Below are 17,406 nucleotides of genomic sequence, written 5' to 3' on the forward strand. Positions count from 1 at the left end.
AGTATCAGACCCAGTATTTTGTTTTTATATAAGTTATAAAATATTTCATTGTTCAACCCAGTAAATTGTCCGTTTTTATAGTTCTGTAAATATTATTACATGTTGTTTAGTATGTTTAATATATTTCAGTGATCCGGACCCTGTATTGTTGTTTTAGTAAGTAATATATTATTTCATTGTCAGACCAGCATTGTTGTTAGTAAGTTATATAATATTTCAGTGGTCCAGACCCATATGGTTGTTTTTATAAGTATAAAAATATTTCAGTCGTCGAGAGACCCATATTTGTTGTTTATAATTATATAATATTCAGAGGGTGTGCAGACCCAGTATTGTTGATTTACAAGTAATGTCCATATAATAATTCAGTTGGTCAGACCCGTATGGCGTTTATAGAAGTTTTATATGATATTTCAGTTGTCAACCCGTATTGATGTTTATAAGTTATGTACATATTCATAATAATTTTATGGTCAGACCCAGTATTGATGCTTTATAAGTATATAATATTGCAGTGATCAGACCCATATTGTTGTTTAGTAAGTTATATAATATTTCAGTAGTCAGACCCAGGTAATTATTGTTTATATGTTATATAATATTTTCAGTGGTCAGACCCAGTGATGTGTGTTTTATTTATAAGTTATTTATATTTCAGCAGTCACATCCAGTATTGTTGTATAGTATGTTAATAATAATATTTAAGTGTCAGACCCTAGTATGGTGTTTTATAATTTTTATTATACTCATTTCATTGTCAGACCCAGTATTGTTTGTTTAGATAAGTTATATAATATTTCAGTGGTCCAGACACCAGTGTTGTTGTTTTTAAGTTGTATAATATTTCATTGGTCAAACCCCAGTAATGTTGTTTAGTTAAGGTTATATGAATATTTCAGTGGTAAGACCCAGTATTGTGTTTTTAGAAGTTATATAATAATTTCAGTGACACACCCCAGTATTGGTGTTTTATATAAAGTATATAATTTATCCTAATAATTTCAGTTGTCAGACCCAGTATGTTGTTTTATAATTATATAATAATTTCAGTGTCAGACCCAGTAATTTGTTTGTTTTTTGATTATATAATATTCCAGTGGTCAACCCAGTCTTGTTAGTTTTAGTATGTTATAATAAATACAGTGTCAGACTCAGTATTTGGTGTTTTAGAAGTTATATAATATATTAGTTTCACACCTATATTGTGTTTTTATAGTTATATAAAAATTTCCTAATCTTTATCAGTGGTCAGACCAGTCTAATTGATGTTTTAGAAGTTATATAATATTTTAGCGGTTCAGACCCATATGTGTTTTAGAAAAAGTTATAACATTTTTCAATGGATAGACCCCAGTATTGAGTTTCTAAATAATTATATAATATTTCAGCGCTCAGACGCAGTAATGTTTGTATTATAAGTTATATGATAATTCAGTGGTTGTGATAAAGAAAATATATATAATATTTCATTGGTCGACCCAATATGGTGTTTAGTAAGTTAAATAATCATTCAGTTTTCAGACCCAGTATTGTTGTTAGTAAGTAATATAATATTTCCAGTTTCAGACCCAGTATGTTGTTTAGTAAGTTATATAATATTTCAGGGGTCAACCCAGTTTGTTTTTTAGTTGTTATATAATATTTCAGGGGTCAGGCCAGTTTTTTTTTTTTGTAAGTTATAAAATATTTCAGGGGTCAACCCGTATTTTGTTTTAAAAGTTTAAAATTTTTCAGGGGTCAACCATATTTTTTTTATTTTTTAAATTTTAAATTTTCAGGGGCGCCCCCGGTTTTTGGTTTTTAGAAAAGTTAATAATTTTCAGTGGTCAACCATATTTTTGTTTTATAATTATATATTTTTTTTATAATAATTCGTGTCAACCAGTTTTGTTGTTTCATAATTATAAATATTTCAGGGGTCAAACCAGTATTGTTTTTTAGTAATTTATATAATATTTCAGTGGTCGCCCAGTATGTTTTTTTATAAGTTTATAAATTTCAAATATTCATGTCGGGTCCAGTTTTTGTTTTTAGAATTATATAATATTTCATGGTAGACCTAGTATTGATTTTAGAAATTATATAAATTTCAGTGGTCAACCAGTATTGTTTGTTTTATAATTTATAATTTTTCGTGGTCAACCCAGTATTGTTGTTTAGTAGTTAATAATTTTTCGTGGCAGACCCTTTTGGGTTTTAATTTATAAATTTCAGTGGTCAAAACCCATATTGTTGTTTAGTAAGTTAATAATATTTCACTGGTCAGATCCATTTTTGTTTTTATAAGTTATATATATTTCATTGCAGACCCAGTATTGTTGTTTATAAGTTAATAATATTTCAGGGGGCAACCCTAGGGGTTTTTAAAAAATTTATATAAATTTCGTGGTCAACCTAGTATTGGTTTTTCATAAGTTAAAAAATTTTCAGTGGAAACCCCATATTTTTTTAGTAATTTATAAATATTTCAGTGGTAAACCCCCAGTAATGTTTTTCATAATTTATATAATATTTCATGGTGAGACCCATATTGTTTTTTAGTAATTTATATATTTTCAGGGGTAAACCCCATATTGAGTTTTTTTTATTAATATTTTTTTTGGTCAGACCCAGTATTGTGTTTAGTAATTTATAAATATTTCGTGGTCAATCATATTGGTTTTATAATTAAAATTTTTCATAATATTCAGGGGTAAAAACCCATATTGTTTTTTTCATAATTAATAATATTCAGTGGCAACCCAGTTTGTTGTTTAGTAATTTATAAAATATTTCAGTGTCAACCCAGTTTTGGGTGTTTTTATGTTATATAATATTTCAGTGGAAACCGGGGTTGTTAGAATTAATAATATTTCAGTGGTCAGTCCAGTATTTTGTTTTAAAATTTATATAATATTTCAAATATTTAGGGGGTCAGCCCAGTTTTGTTGTTTCTAATTATAAAAATTTTCAGTGGTCAGACCCGGGTATTGTTGTTTTAGTAATTTATATAATATTTCAGTGGCAACCAGTATTTTTGTTTGTAAATTATATAATTTTTCAGTGGTCAAACCCAGTATGGGTTTATAATTATATAATTTTTCAGTGAAACCCCATTTTGGTTTTTATATGTTAAAAAATATTTCAGGTCATCCCCAATATTGTTTTTAGTAATTTTTAAAATTTTCATGGTAGACCCATTTTGTTTTTTTTAAGTAAAATATTTCATAATATTTCAAGGTCAGCCCCATTTGGGTTTTTCAAATTTATTTAAATTTCATTTTACAATGGTAAAGCAAACAGTTGTTTCCGAAGAGTAATCAACAGACTGTCACCATCGACTGTCGTTTTTTTCGCCATTGTACTGTCGCGCTTAGCCATCATACCATCGTACCTTTGGGCTTCCAATTTACAGGGAGTAGGCGCTGGCCCTAACGGAACACCGTAAATCCCACGATTAAATCGAATTCTTATAAAGTTGAAAATCATTTTTCTTCATATGATGCGCTTTTTGACAGGAGTAATTTAATCATAAATACACATTAAGGGGACGCATACTTTGAAATTAGAAAAAAGTGGGTGGGGTATGATAAAATTTCCCTGCAAAAAGTACAAGGTTTTGGTACATAAAAATGGATACTGTTTCAACTGTTATAAGTACACAAAGGATTGCTCACTAAAATAAAAATGAGAAAACTGAAAACAAGAAAGTTTTGTTGAATTACATAAGACTTACTGTGTACATTAAAAAGTCAACAATTAAGACTTTTTGGTGCAAAAATAATAGTGCTTCACCTTGTCCAAACATTATCAATGTCCTACAGATTCTAATATAAAAGAAAGAATGGAAATTGGTCACTGTCTTGCTTTTCATTTCGCATATGTAAGCTAAAAAAATTATTTAGTTTGTTTACTAAGTGGGTGCATAAGAAAAGATACGGTGGTCAAGGAATGCCACATTCCAAAACAAAAAAGGGAGTATATTCCCCTTAATACATTAAACATTTATCGTTACAGAAGTCTAGTGGCTTACAATAAGGGCCTAGAAATGTTGCCATTAAAAATTTCTAACTTGGTATTCATGAACTACAATGAACTTAAATATCAAAACACATTCAACTAATTTTTGAAAATGTTTTTGTTAAAAATCACTAAAATAAGGTATGAAATTTGGTTGGGAGGTCCAATCAATGTGTATATGTGCAAAAGTAACATTCAAATTTGTTCACAAAAGTTACTAATACACAGCAGGCATGTCAATGATCAAAACTGGACGAATATACAGTATCCTCACTTTAATGTCATTTATAATTTGCCCTTGAATTCTCCACCATACTTTTCATAATTCTGTTTGCACGAGTTGCACGAGAATGCGTCATTCCGTAAAAAATGGGGTCAAATAAGTTGAAAAATGCAATATCATCTAAACGTAATTAAGGGGATTATGCAGTTCAAGATAAACTTTATTTTCTAAGTAACGAACATGTATAATGTTTTTAAACAAAAAACTTTACTTACACTGATTTAAGTTGCAGTCGATTTATAAGTGATTTATTGATTTTTTATTGTTGTCAAAAAGTATAACGGAAGTGCCTCAAAATTTGAAGCGGAAACCAGTTGATGCGCCAAAGTAGTCCAATGTAAGAAATTTTTTTTGACAAATGTCCACAGATATTTAAAAATTTTCTAATATTAAAGAGAATATCTGATAGGATTTATTTTGATAAGAAATTATAACATCGACATTTTTTTTGAAATCGTACACGTGCTGACACCTAAGTTGTCTCCCGTTGTTATTAGAGTTACCTTTCGGCCGGCGCCCAAAAATACATTTGCAGTGAATCGCCGAGAAGTCGTGGGAAAATTAAAAACAATGTAAATAACTAAAATTTAACCCCCTTTTCAAGATGAATTTCAAGTGATCGTCATTATGCATAACCCGCCGGGACCTGTGAGCATCTTAGATATTGTTCTAAGGTATTCATGTGTAGAATGTCATGTTATGCCCTTGCAATGCTAATCCCACTCTGAAATTTTTTGTTTACATTTTTATCAATGAGAAATATGGCGTCCATCCCCAGCTGAAATGACGTGGCGTTAAATTTTAATGTTTGAGCAAACCGGTGTGTAGAAAGAAAATCTCATCCCTTCAACTTATTTGGAACACTGTTATTGTAAAAAAACCTGTTTTTCTTATACAAAAGCTTAATATTTTGTTTTTGAATGTACTTTCACAAAGACCTCTGTTTCCTATTACATTCATAGTACCACATCCTTATCCCCAAAATACTGAATATTACAGGTGTCATCAGTATATATCAGTTTAGGAATACGTTTTTATTTTCCCACCAAGATTTCTTGAATATGCACCCCTTCCGCATTTCTGTATGAACTGTGAATGTAGCAATATGCGTCCCCTTAAACTCGAATGCTAACTAAGTTAATGATAATAAATTATAAAAAAAAACCCTAAAGTTCACAGCTCATAACTAGCCGGGACTTCATTTTTTATTATAATTCGAATTTTTATTTTCTTATATTCAGTATATGCTAACAATAAACGTATAACAACGAAATATGTCGAAAATAAGCGCCTTAGTACAAAATTTCCCGAATCGTCCGAAACTATCGCGTAACTTTAAAATACCACCCAAAAAACTTCGCGTTTACTTCGTTTTTCATATATAATCCGAATTTATGTATACGTGTTTGTTTTTTTATACTTCAGTATATGCTTAAACTGAACTATATTTTTACGATAAAGTTTCGAAAATGGTTCCAAGTTTTCCGAAATCGTCCGAAACTTTAGTGTAACTTTAAAAATACTACCAAATAACGTCGCATTTCAGCTCGGGGTTGGGGAAACAAAATTGATGGTACTGAAAAAAACGAATTCGGTGACATACAACTTTTTGTTAATCAAACGCAAGTAAATATATTTGTGCATTTGTTCTGGTATCACTATGTTCCTCAATAATATATTCCCATATTGAATGTTTCTTCACCTGGAAATTGGTATTCATTCTAGGAGAATCATCACCATTTTTTTAATTTCTGAAGGATTTCAAAAACTGGTTACTATGACAACAAAAAATATTTTTTTACACTAAATTGTTTCTTTATAATGCAGTTGAATTATACACCTACACGAATATGTACAGATACACTGCTTACAGTTATATGTTTGCAATATAAATTTTCTGCAATTTTATTTTCCTTATTGCCAATTAAACCCAAGTAACGCTGATTTCCTTTAGGCTTGAGGCGGCTCGTATCTTAGTTAACCAAAATAAAGCACAGTTGCAGCTTTTTAAATGTCTGTCGTTTGTTGTCTGTTTTAGAAAGCAACTTTTTGGATGTTTCTTGATAAGAACCTGAAAGTGAAATGCAGATTATTTCCATTTCTCTCAGCGTAAATAACAATTCACAAGTGAAAAGTCATAAGTGACAAGTCATAAGTCAAAAGTAAAACGTTATAAATGAAAAGTCATTAGGCATAAGTCAAAAGTCATAAGTAAAACGTTATAAGTGAAAAGTCATTAGGCACAAGTCATAAGTCAAAATTCATAAGTAAAATGTTATAAGTGAAAAGTCCTAAGACACAAGTCATAAGGCAAACGTCGTAAATTAAAAGTCATAAGCGCATAGTCAGAAAGGTAACTGAAGGTTGGTTTCAAAGAAAGGAAACATGTCTCCTCCAGTGACCTAGCAACGGAATAGAATCTCTGAAGTTGGCAGAATTCCAATCTTTTAAAAAGCTGCATATATATAAGAAACAGGCAAAATACATTGTCCTGAGTCGCTCGCCCGCACCTAGTAATAGATCAAATTATTAATTCTAGAGTGTTCACATGTAAAAGCAATAATTTGACTTAGTGACCTACTTTTAGATGTCACGTGATCCAGTTTCTAATTTGGTCTAGATATTATTGAGTTAATTATTCTGACCAAGTTTGATGAAGATCATCGAACCACAATTACAACCGCTGGAGTGTTCATAAGCTTTTTTTCACAAAACTGACCTAGTGATCTAGTTTTTGAGTTCACGTGACAAGGGTTCGAACTTGACCATCACCAAGATAAACGTATTGACCAAGTCTGATGAAGACAAGACCAAAATTTACGACATCGAAAGTGGTAACAAGGATTTATATCTTTTGACCTCCTGCCCTAGTTTTTGACCTAAAAAAAATCATTTTCCATATTGACATAGATATTCTTAAGATAATCATTGTGACCAAGTTTAATGAACATCCAGCCAAAAATGTGACATCTTGCGAAGAAACATGTTTTTGTCCATAATTTCACCTCTTGACCTAGTTTTTAATCAAACATAACCCAGTTTCAGAGTTGACATAGATATAATCAAGATAAACATTGTGACCAGCTTGATGAAGATACGACCCAAAATATTACATTTAGCGTGGTAACAAGGTTTTATCATTAATTGAACTTGTATTAAACTAGGTTTGACCCAACTTGACCCAGTTATCGAACTTGACTAGATATCACCAAAATATTTATTGTGATGAAGATCTGATCAAAAATGTTACTACTAGAGTGGTAACAAGGAAATGTTGACGCACACACGGACAGACGGATGCTCAAACGGACGACGGACGAAAGGAGATCACGAACACTGACCTCTGTTACAGTTGAGCTTAAAAGCTCGTCTGAACATGACCCCCTACGGCCGGTCATCATACGCGCGGAAAGTTTGGAGATGACTTCAGCGAGACTAGGTATTTGCGTTCACCCACGTGGCTGTAGGCTAAGATACACATCATTTACCTCGGCAATAAAACTTCAGCGTGCAAGCGGCCTAAATCCGAGAGCCATCGGTGCTTTTAATTGTGCATTGGCAAAACTCGTTAAGTTGCGTAAGTTTTCATTCATTGTACAAGAATCGGCATTAACATATAAATAACCACCAAGAATTATAAAAACGACTATCATCGAGGGATTCTCTGTAAGCATTTTAGAAAACCAAACTTAATAAAACTACCATATATGGACGTACAGTTTGACTTCAAACTCAATATGTCATAATATTTTTGTATAGGTTGAAGCGTTGTATTTTCAGCTGTGATCTACTCATGGGTTTGGCTGTTAAATGTTATGACTTCTCTGACTTTGTTTGATTTCATACCAAACAAAATGCTACTGTATCCTTAATGGTAGCTATCGATAAGTTTGTTTTACCAGCGATGAAAACTTACAAAAATGTTTCTATATTTAAAACTACTTGCAATAAGTGTCTATGGTATACATTTTCTGTAAGGTCTTGAAAAGCCCTTTTACATGGTTTATTGAGAATATACCTAAATTATTGAACGAAAAATGTTGGTCAACCAGTTATTTTTGAACGGGTCTTGAAATTTCATCATACCCCTTATAATGTAAATTCTTTTGCTATTTGTAGCAATTAAATAGCTTGAGGGAATCTTGTTACATTTTTTGCATCTGCAATGTAACAAATGTACGGCTATTGAGTACAGAAATCTTGAAAAGTACTCTACTATGTAACCAAAATGTGTTTATAATTGATGTATCATTTTATCAAATAACTGTGTACGATTCCCTAAAGCTATCTTTATGCAATATTTTGTAAAAGATTTTTTTAAATATGGAATAAGAGGACTTGCAAGCTATAAAGGAAGACCCGTCAATGATATTTTGCAAATAGTTATTGCTCAATATTAATTTACCACTGCCTTAAAATAACTATATAAGCATGTCAAATGATAGAACTTTCAAAGACCTTTCCAACTATTTATACTTCGTATACTTGTTTAAAATACTTTTAAAGATTAGAACAATTTTCTGATTTTCAGTTGCCACTTTTCAAAACTTACCTGTATTACCCTTTTCAGTAGTTTTATTACCAAAGTACGCACATGAAGTATACATTAGTACAAAGTAAGTTTTTGGTCTATTTATGTTTAATCAATTCTCGAAATTAAATTGTTCAACTCAGTATATGTGTAGTCGAAGTGCTGATTCATCGTCCAATGGCATCTGTAGGTCTGGCTTCAAAAGATGTGCTAATTCTTTGAATTCCTCACAGTGCCTATTTCGATATGAATACAAACTTTGCAAACTTTTACGTCACTCAAGTATTTTGCAGTGCCGACGTCGTTAATTTCAAACAGATCTGGTATAAAGAACAGTGTATCAGGTTTTCCACCAATAACCTGAGAACTGGTTTGTTCCCTTATCTCGTGAACGTTCCATTACTGTGCAATCCGGTCTAACTCGGTTTGTATGAGATCCATAAAACAAATTTTAAGTTCTCACATTGTATTGCGTCAAGTTCATTGAATGTCCCTGTATCGCGTAAGTCTTTCCAGATTTTATTTGAAAAGCTTAATCCACCAATGGACTCCATTTTGTCATAATGTACCCCACCACTTCACAATGCGCTGGTTAGATGTGCTTTTTCCAACTACAACGCAAACGGATCAGCAGCATCATATCGGTCGTATTGCTGCAAAAGTAAAGCAATGGAGTTTTCGGTGCCATCATCAGAACTTGGTATTCGAGGGACTTTTTACGCTCATTCAATGCATCTAAAAGTATATTGCAAACAAGTGTGGGTCATTATTTAAGTCCAAAATCTCTAGCCATATTATTTTTCTACTAAACCCATCCACTGCACCATGAATACAAAATCCATATGGTTTAGTTAGTCGTAACCGTCTATATGCCATATAAAATTGGGTCCTTTGGCACAGTTAACGCACCGGTGGAGACGATGTGCTTTCTGCAGCTCAACACCAACTGGATCTAGCGCTGTCATTATTTCCATGACGTCGTCCTTTTTGACGCACAGATCTTAAAGCCTTTCGTAAAGTACTCTACAATGAACATAGTTTTGTCGGTTATAGATGTTGGTGGTAGGTACCTGGGCTCAGTAGCTTGATAATACCGAGCAGTATTATGAAGCAGACACATAACACCATCCGAGTTTTCATCTTCATATTTTTCAGTCTAGTAGATGAGTCTGAAATACATATTTATCTATGATATTAATCTCTGCATGTTACAAAATAGGTACAATTATTAAGTCCAAAGTATTCCAGGTCACTGACACTTGGGGTTCGGACCCCCACATACCCTATTCACCTCCGCTCCCGGTTAAATTTAGCCAATATTTTTTAGCATTTTACCATGTATTGAGCAGAGGTGACGATCATAAAACGCATTTTGTAACATTTCTCAGTTTATTTAAAAAAAAAAAAATATTTTTACCATCAATGCTCTCAATATGACAAAATTTGAAACATCGCACGAACAATGGGAACACTTGCTTGCGCTGGACCCTCGCTTTGTGTAGCGCGTGTCATAAACCGGATACCAAAATTGATTCTCGTACGGCTGTGTTAAACCAGATCATCACTTTTTATGTAAACAAACCTCGTGTAACACGTGCTGAAGCGATAATCCGGTATAATGTACACATGTAGTCGAAACGGTATCAATTTTAGTATCCGGCAACCATATGCGCAGTTCAAAGCTGGGATCAATTCGCAAGGAAGTGTTCCATAGAATTTAGATTGATTAATTTATATTATTTATTGATTTCTTTTCGGAATACAAATGACAGTTGTCGGGACCAGTGTCATTTGACAGAATTGTAACAGACCAGACGATTGATACCAGTGATTCATTCATTCAGCTGGCATTGGTAGGGGTTCATTTAAAAGTTTTACTAGCTATTGTTGCCCTAGTGTCTGTGCATTGTTTCAAATCTTGTTTCAAATATTGAGAGCATTGATGGTAAAATACATTTATTTTAAAACACGCTAAAATGTTACAAAATGCGTTTTATGATCGTCACCTGTACATGGTAAAATGATAAAAGATATTGGCTATATTTAATCAGGGGCGGAGGAGAATGGGATTTATGGCGGATATCTAAAGCCAATCCACTGGAATGTAAGGCTTTAGCTTGGGATAATGATCGTGGAAAACCTGAAATATATGTACACACTTTATACATGTTTTAGGATTTTTGGTCAACACTGTCATTCAAGTCAAATTACATTGACACAAATTCCTTCCCACATCCTCTCCTCCGTCACAAACCACTTAAATATGCGCGATATTGAGTATTTGAACAAGAATAATGGAAATTATTTTAATTCACAGCGTATGTGTTTGAAGAAAAAGTTTAAAATATGGATTACATATCTGAAATCAGCGTAGTTGCCTTCTGCTTTTAGAACACGTGTATAATGCTTAGCCTAAGCCAAAAGTCTTAAGTCAAAAGTCATAGGTCAAAAGTCGAAAGTCATAACTCAAAAGTAAAAAACACCCGTAAGTCAAAACTCAAAATTGGCCCTCCACGGCTTCATAAAAAAAAGGACCCTCTAAACCCCGTCATGAAATTAGTTCTTGAATTATGATAAGTGCGTTTCTCAACGTGTTCATAGTTTTATTTGAAACAACACTAATAGCATTTCTGACAGGTAGCTGCAACCAGGTGCGCTTTATGAAAAAAAGGAAATTATTAAAATATAATAAATGTAATATCCTCGGAAATTTTCAATTCCGTTTCAGATTTACTGATCATGTATATTGTGTATGGAGGATACTTTTTCAGGGTATATATTTGAAACCTTGAATATAATCTATGAGAAGATCCTTTGGAAGCAACCAAGCAAAATAATAACAGACTCGGTTTGATTTAGTCTTCACTCCTCTTACCTCCCACCCCCTCCCTTAAACGGAATTCTATTTCATAGATATTGAATGAACTCAATGATTTCAAAGGACCAGAAAATATGAGCCGCGCCATAAGAAAACGAACATAGTGGCTTTGCGACCGCAATCTGGGCAGGATCCATGCTGTTCGCTATAAATGCCTATTGCAGTTAGAGAAACCGTTAGCGAACAGCCTGGATCCATGCTGGTCGCAAAGCCACTATGTTGGTTTTCCCATTGCGCGGCTCAGTTATAACAATACTGAATCCATGTACAGACATAACGGCCGCCACACATCACTTAAAGACTGCTGTGATATTGAATAAAATCTAAATGAAGATCCTTTGGATTGAATTGAATGCAACCAAGCAAAATTACCAAGCAAAATTATAGCAGAAAGTGTTTTGATATTATTTTATAATCTGTAAACGAATTCCCTTTTTGTTTTCATGTCTATTTAATTTTCTTATCCTAATATTTTCCATTTTACTCGCAAAACATCGCATGTAACACTCAAAGTTACAAATGAAAAAAAAAAAAGGAGTAGACTTCCTGGAAGAATTCAGCAAAGCAATCACAGCCAGAGCCGCACCTCGCAAACTAGAAACTGAAGTATATAGCTGGTAAGGTGCTTCTGGACAAAACACATTTGAATTATATGGAAGATGTTAAAAGGGGGCGGAGGGTACAAAGTGAGGGCGGAGGTAAGGTTTGCAAATGAAAATGGGACAAGGGCGTAATATGAGGGAAGTAGCAACATCAGCATACTAGACAATAATCATTCATTTTAACATATAAAACGGTATGGACAAAAAGCAAGTTGAAAATAGGGACCCCGCCCTGGGACTGTCCGTAGCTGAAGCCTACACAATGTATACATTTGAAAACTAGTTCTTAAAAGCTAGAATCACACTGCCCCGGATGGTCTTGCGGATGAGTTCCGGATTCCCATTCTCGGATTGCTCCGGATGTGTAAGGAAAAAATAGGTTTGGCGAATTTGTTACGTTATAAATCTCTAAATCAATCGTAACAGAACCTTAATTAATCTTATTAGAACCGGAATAAAACTGTGATAGCTCGTATTATTTCACCACAGTGATTGTCTTCCGGGATGTTACGATCTGTTACGATCTTTTCAGAACTGTAACGGATTTTTTAACAGATTCCTTACGGATATATTATTCGTGGCAAAATTTTGAGCATGTTTACATCCTTGCCCCGGATGCCCCCGATTTCTGAACGGATACATCGGATGACTTACGAATGAGTTAGGAGTTCTGCGGATGCGTTACGGGTGCTATCCAGAACTCATCCGCAAGCCCATACGGGGCAGTATGATTGTAGCTTTAATATGGTTCTTACAGGTCTTTCTTTTTTTTATATCACATGAATAACACTTTTGTAAAATTTTTGCAGCTATTTCTTATTATTAATATAATTTCATTTTCTGGAGAAATTCCGTACTAACGTTATTACAGTCTTACTGTTAGAAACAGCGACAATTTAATTAAGATATCCGTCTCATATGCGTCTGTGGGTTTAAACAATACTCAAGGCCAATTTAGCTAGCATGATGTCTGAACATGATGCAAAACGGACAACATGTATATTTTAACTGAATGTTTTATTATGTAAATCAGCATGATATTGTTCGTAAAAATTAAAACTATTGTTGGCTGACATAGCTTCATGGTTGTGCGAATCTAAGTGGCGTTTCAATGCAGTTCTATTTTAATTTAAAGTACTTTTTGTTTTCTCTTTAATTGTCACCAGAATGACTGTGTATTCAGTTTAACAATAACTTTGACAAATAAGCCTGGATATTTCATTAATTATCTACTTCTCACATAATGACAAGTGTTTATGTTTATTTTATCTTTTTAAAAAAGAACTCCTTTGTTAATATTTTGCCGAGTGGAAAAAACTATAATTTTGCCTGTCACTTTCTGCATGTTAACGACCTTCAAAAGTTTCTTGTAGCCGACATCCTAATATATAACAAAATATCAGCTGTTTCTGGACTTTCAGTGATTACCTGCGACTCATCTTTTTAAAAACATTATAACTTGCTTATGAATTTCAAAGTTATAATTTTATACGAAATTTATGCATTATTTAACTTCATAATGAGTTCTGTGAAAATTATTCATCAAATTTGTTACGTATATAATTCAGGCTAGGAACGTTCGTCACGCGCTGGTATCGTTTACACGCATTTACACCCACTCCCCCCAACTCCCCCCCCCCCCCCCCCCCCCCCAACACACACACACCCACACACACGTACAAAGGAGCTTCACACGTTCAAGTTTAGTTTATCACGGCGGACTAGGCTGTTTTTCATAGAATGGTTCAATTACTGAGAAAAAAAAAACGACTTGCCAGATGTCGAAGTGGTGTAAAATCCGTGTAAACGATATCATTTCAACAAGTGCGTGTGACGTACATACCTACTTGTTATTTACGCGGGACACTGCATTTTAGAAACACACGGTTCTTATTTACACGTAATTCAATGCGTCGTAGAACGGTTCCCACACATTTTCTTGAATGACTCCCTTATATGAAACTGACATAAAATAAATGAAAATCGTGCTACGGCCGGGCTCTCTCATATTTATTTACGGACAAACTAATAACTAATTATACTTGCCTATATTTTGTATAAATGCTTTATTTAATTTCCTCTCCATTCATAAGCTATGAATGATTTGTGTGACTTTTTGAGAATTTTTTTCCAGTTATTGTTTTGTGACAATTGACAAATCATGACATTAAGGTATGCCTCGCCGAATCCAGATCTATATAAGTCTGCTAGTGAATGCTGTGTTACATCAAATTTTCACTGGTCTTGTGGAGGACAGGGTATGTATGCTGTATCTTCTAATTAGATTTCAGATCTTGCTGCTTTTGTTTCTTGTTTTAATGTGAGCGGAAAACATGATTGGTTTGGTGCTTCACAGTAGGTATAAACTTACCTCGGTAACTGGTGTTTTTGAGTTTGATAGTCCATAACACTATCAATTGTGTTCCTCCATATTGTTGTTGTCTTCGCGCTTTCTATATGTTTTATTTTGCCTATTTGAGTGATTGCCATACAGTTCTGTAGAGTTTTGATTTGAGGGAGCACGGTAATTTTCATTGTTTTATTATTTAAACATACACATTAATAAAATATTTTAAACGTGTAGTCATTTTATTTATAAATGAATTTTTTCTTTGACTTTCGGAAAGTTCAAACAAACATATGTTTATAAGAAAACTGTGAATTGTGCTTTAAATTAAGGTAACTTACTGACATTTTTAACTTTGAGTATATTTTGACAGATGTATTTTTAAAAAAAATGGTTCATTACAGAGGGTTAGAACCCCCATTAGAGATGAATGTCTTACTGCATTATATATAATTATATAATTACTCCTCGTCTCCTTAAAATGAAAGTATATGTTTTGATTTCAATATAAATTTCCATATTTTAGATACTGTGATAGTTCTACAATCTGAACAAAAAGGTAAGTTTTAAAACTGCTTGTAATGTCCAAAGTTATTTATTTCCAATCTTTTTTGTTACGCAACCAATACAGACAAGATAGGGATGTCATAATAATTTTACAAACGTGCATCTTTAATGGATTGTGACTACACGTATGTCAGTGTACATGCCAGTACAGACATTGGCACGTGATATACAGTTGTTCTCAGGCAAAGTAAGTTTATCAGACTTGTACTCATCTTGACTAGGTAAAACTTGAAAAATGCCTGCTGTAAATTCTAACCATATATTAAGCGCTCAGTGAACATAAATAAAATTGATATAAATGGTCAGGCGTTAAAGTTTCACACAAAGCCATTACTCGGCCAAAATCAGACTGGCCATCTTCATACATTAAACAAAATAATTACAAAAAAAAAATGACAGTTTAACCTTCACATACCTAACTAGACAACTAAAGCGCCATCTGTTAGAAATCTGTTGCAGGCACTACATACAGCTTCAAATATATATAACGCTAGAAAAATCTCAACAATTTACAATGTGAGAAAGGACGTCTTAGTCGTTGTAAAAACCGACGTGTAGGTCGCGATCGGTTCAGCAGTATTTGTTAATTTATTATAATGACGAATATCAGACTTAAACGTTTCATACAAATTGTAGAAGAGTCTCATTAGCTCGACTATTCAAAGAGTAGTAGAGCTATTGGACTCACCCATGCGTCGGCGTCGGCGTCCCGATTTGGTTAAGGTTTAGTATGTAAGCTGGTATCTCAGTAACAACATGTGGGAATGGATTGAAACTTCACACACTTATTCACTGTGATAAACTGACCTACATTGTACAGGTTCCATAACTCTATTTTGCGGTTTTACAAAATTATGCCCCTTTTTCGACTTAGAAATTCTTGGTTAAGGTTTTGTATGTAAGCTGGTATCTCAGTAACCGCTTGTTAAAATGGAATGAAACTTCACACAGTTATTTACTGTGATAAACTGACCTACATTGCACAGGTTCCATAACTCTATCTGCTTTTTTACAAAATTATGCCCTTTTTTCGACTTAGAAATTCTTGGTTAAGGTTTTGTATGTAAGCTGGTATCTCAGTAACTGCTTGTGGGAATAGATTGAAACTTCACACAGTTATTCACTGTGATAAACCGACCTACATTGCACAGGTTTCATAACTCTATTTTGCTTTTTTTTTACAAACTTTTGCCCCTTTTTCGACTTAGAAATTCTTGGTTAAGCTGGTATTTCAGTATCCACTTTTGGGAAAGGATTGAAACATCACACACTTTCCTTTTTTTTTTTTACAAAATTATGCCACTTTTTCGACTTTTGTATTCATTCAATTGACAAGGCTGTTGAATAGTCGAGCGTTGCTGTCCTCCGACAGCTCTTGTTTTATCTTGGTTATGCATCTGATATATTTGTTTGTTTTATTTTATCGTCTACATATGGTCAGACGAAGGTAGAATATTATTTCCTTTCCCTCTTTACTATCAACTGCATTGCATTTTCTCGCAACTACTGGCTGCCACATCATCGTAATGATGGTGTTTTTTCTTATTGCTCACGAGTCCAGTTCCATAATTTGTGACACATTTTCTTGTAAATAGTTTTCCACTTCTTATTTACTATATGTAAAAGTGGAATTTTTCTTTGTAATAATGATCCATTGCTACTCATTTAGGCGAGCATAGTTTCATATTTCAGTTATCTACACATCTCTTTTCTCTTCATGTCTGATATTGCTTTCATAACATTTTCTATTGTTTATAGTGTTATTATATTTTATTAATAAAAACTAATAGTTATTACATTTTTTCTTTTCATATTTACACGAAAATAATTTTGCTTTTTAAAAAATCTAACATTTTCTGGTATTTTTTCCTCAAAATAATAGTTATCGGACTGAAAATATCAAAAACAAGAGATGTCCGTAAGACAGCCAATGCTCGCCTATTTGAATTATTGTCCCAGAAGCAGGAATATTACCCTATAGATATGTTAAAATATTTAATTTCAATTTAGTATCTGCATAAGTGCTGGAGATAGTAACTGACATGCAACACTTTAACCAGAAGTTTTTTAAGTTAAAAAGGGGACATTATTTTGCAAAATACATGTCAGCGTTATGGTACTTGATGCTATGACCTAGTTTGATAAACCCGAAGAAACGTGTGAAGTTTTAATTCAATGTTTGCATTAGTATTTGAGACA

The sequence above is a fragment of the Mercenaria mercenaria genome, chromosome 10 (assembly GCF_021730395.1).
Source record: "Mercenaria mercenaria strain notata chromosome 10, MADL_Memer_1, whole genome shotgun sequence".
In the NCBI taxonomy this organism is placed as follows: domain Eukaryota; kingdom Metazoa; phylum Mollusca; class Bivalvia; order Venerida; family Veneridae; genus Mercenaria; species Mercenaria mercenaria.